Raw genomic sequence first — 3,839 nt, 5'->3', positions numbered from 1 at the left:
GAGGCCAGCCTGGTCTACAGAGTGAGTTCCAGGACAGCCAGGGCTACACAGAGAAACCCTGTCTCAAAAAAAAAAAAAAAAAAAAAAAAAAAAGAGGTACTATGATTTCAGTACCTGATCTATTCCTGACAATTGATGTAGCCTTCATCTACCTTTTATAATGAATTCAGAAGTCTTTTCTATATATATGTTTTCAATGTTTTACTTTGTTTCTGAGCTAAAAAAATCCATTCCATAATATTATCTTCCTTTGCATAATGAACCCAGTATAAGAATGAGTTGAGGACAAAATAACCGAAATATAATAAAGTTTAAGAATAATTTGATCCATGCATGCATCTTGAAGTCTTTGTTCTACAAGACTTAACTCTTTCTGCTATAGCTTTTAGACCACTTGGCCTGTTTAAATTTGATTCTCCTTGTAATGTTTGAAACAAATTACTTCATTTGTAAATACTTAATCCAATTGTAAGCCTCAGTCAGTTAATATTTCCCATTAATTTTTGAAAATCATTAAGAGTTTACAATTGGTTTCTATTATTCTAAACTTTATGTGGTTAAATTTTGTGTTGATTGATTTTATCACTCAACTAACTAGGTATTGTGTTTTTTTCCTAGAGTAATCTGCAACATGCAACATGACAAAATTATTTGTGTTTGCTTAAACATACTCTCTAAAAAACCTTCATCAGAAGCAGCCAACAAAATGCCATCAATATAGTGGTAAATGATAGCTTGAGAAAACTGCTTAAAAATTACACAAAAAATGCTGACATAAAATTGGACTATTTAACATTCCCTGTGGAAGTACCATCCAATGGTATCTCTTTAGTGGACCAAAGTTGTTCAGAATATGAACTGAGAATGCAAAGCTGTTTTTATCTTGCTTATGCAAGGGTATGGTGAGAAGCAATCGTTGGAATCAATCATTATTACAGGCCATGATATTGGTAACAAAGAAGGAAACGGAAGCCCAGGCTTTAGCATAGCATTCATTGGTTGAGTTGCTCTGTTAACTGCTAAAGGTGTCCTATTGCTCTAGCTAGAACTCCAGGTACTATGTTGAATTGATAGGGAGAACGTAGACAGCCTTGTCTTGTCCCTGATTTTAATGGAATTGCTCTAAGTTTCTTTCCATGTAATTTGATGTTTTCTTAGAGTTTATATTTCTGTACAAACATCATGACAGAGTTGGGGAGGAAAGGATTTATTCAGCTTACACTTCCACATTTCATCACCAAAGGAAGTCCAGACTGGAACTTAAGGAAGTCAGGAAGCAGGAGGAGGAGCTGATGCAGAGGTCATAGAGTGATGTTTCTTCTTCTTCTTCTTCTTCTTCTTCTTCTTCTTACATATTTTCTACATTTACATTTCAAATGTTATCCCCTTTCCTAGTTTCCTCCCCAAAAGTCCCCTATACCCCCTCCCCCTGCTCCCAACCCACCCACTCCTGCTTCCTGGCCCCGGCATTCCCCTGTACTGGGGCATATAATCTTTGCAAGACCAAGGGCCTCTCCTCCCATTCATGGCTGACTAGGCAATTAGAGGGATATTTCTTACTGGCTTTCTTTCCCTGGCTTGCTTAGCTTGCTTTCTTATAGAACACAAGACTACCAGCCCAGGGCTGGCACCACCCACAATGGGCTACCCCTCCCTTTGATCACTAATTGGGAATATTACTTATAGCTGGATCTTGTGGAGGCATTTCCTCAAGGAAGGCTGCTTTCTCTGTGATAACTCCAGCTTGTGTCAAGTTTTCACACAAACCCAGTCAGTAAAATGTTGGATAATGACTTGCTTTATATATCAATCTTTATGCCTATTCCAATATCTGCATGATTCTTCCTACTGTAGGTCCTATGCACTTCTAGAAGTCTTACCTTCTGTTTCATCTCATTGTTCTCCTGTACATGGACTGCTATAGGAAGAATGTGTCTTGTAGATTCTTTCTTTTATTCTGAGTATGAGATCCTATCAAAGAAAACTTTAAATTTCTTCTTAACAGATAATATATCCTGTAAAAAAAAAAAAACCATCTTACAGAATGTTTTCTTACCTAAGTCACCATCTCCAGTTACTTTTAGTCCTTAAGCACTAGTTATGCCTCTGCACAGTGTGGCATATATGTGTAGCATTTATAACATTTAAATTTCTGTATTATTTTGATCCTAAATAACTACATTATTATCCTTTTAGATATTTTATTATATATATATATATATATATATATTATATATAGGCATGTAGCACATATGCATTACTGGAAGTCCTTGAGGACAAAGAAAGCATCATATTCTATGGAACTAGAGTTGTAGATGGTACAGACTGTTTTGTAGGTTATAGAAACTGAGCAGAGGTATTTTGACAGAGCACCTGGTACTCCTAAACACTGACTTGCCTTTCTAGCCCCTAATTATACTGATATTCCAAGAAACAAATTTCTATTTTTAAGATACTTTGAGTGATAAATCTACCTTTAGAAAATATTATCTAGGGTTTAATAACATTTCTAAATGTTAATATAAAAATGTTAAAATGATTATAACTGAATTTTTATAAAACAACAATAAAAGAAATTATGGCATAAGGTATTACCATTTCTATGGATTGACTAGCTAAAATTAGCTAAGAGATAATCACCAATTATTTTCAAAGAAGCATAATTTCTCTAAATTATTTTATGACTTGAAATAACTAATTGGTTGATGTTAAAAGCTAATTCTTACAGTAGTCACAATAACAGAATATTGAAGTTGTAAAAAAAATTGAACTATATATTTCTTAGTTATTTTAGACACAGTAATTCTGTGGATCACATATATAATATATATCATATACATATGTGATATATGATATATATTTATCATATATAAATATATTGGTAAATAATCATATTTGCTATGAAGAAGTTTGTGAGAAAGAGAGAGGAAGAGGGAAGAAAGGGAGACAAAAAGAGAGAAAACTGCTCAATCTCACTAATCCAAAAGAGAAACATGCATTCTGCTAATCATCTCTAAGACCAGTATTAAATTTATTGTGGTGTGTGATAAACAGGATATAAAATTTCTAGAAATATATTCCTAAAATGGAAAAATATCAATTGTAGAGTTACAATCTTGACCTCTGATGTGTTGATACAGAAACATAAATAAATAAACAAACAAATAAATAAATGCAATATTTATAGTTACAATTTGATGACATTTTAAAAATTTATTTTATGTATATGAGTACACTGTTGCTGTTTACAGACTCATCAGAAGAGGTCATCGGATTCCATTACATATAATTGTGAACCACCATGTGGCTACTGGGAATTTAACTCAGGGCCTTTGGAAGAGCAGTCAGTGCTCTTAACCACTGAGCCATCTCTCCAGCCCGTTGAAGATATATTGATGTATGGAGCAATTATTATTCAACTAACAGTTTAAAATAAGCACTCTTGAAAATTGAATCCATACTGAAATATTAACTGTAGGAGGAAATCTACACTAACTTGAAAGATGACTAGCCAAACTGAGTACAGTTAATTTTACAGATGAAGAAAAGAACATTAAAAAAAGAAAAACAAAATGACTGCAAATTTTATGTATTCAAAGAGGAGAGTCTATTCATTGCTTAATGAGCCCCATATTTACTATTATTCCCAGATAATAAAATAAGTTTTACAAGCACATTAACTCTTTTACACCACAGACTGTCTAATTTGCAATAAAGGGATATTTCTTTTTTTTTTCATTTATTTTTTTATTATTATTATTTTCTTTATTTACATTTCAAATGCTATCCCGAAAGTTCCCTATACCCCCCGCCCCTGCTCCCCTACCCACCCACTCCCA

This window comes from Mus pahari, chromosome 19 (assembly GCF_900095145.1).
Source record: "Mus pahari chromosome 19, PAHARI_EIJ_v1.1, whole genome shotgun sequence".
NCBI classification, from domain to species: Eukaryota; Metazoa; Chordata; class Mammalia; order Rodentia; family Muridae; genus Mus; species Mus pahari.
The sequence above is the reverse complement of the archived record's forward strand: the minus strand, read 5'-3'. Positions refer to the sequence as shown.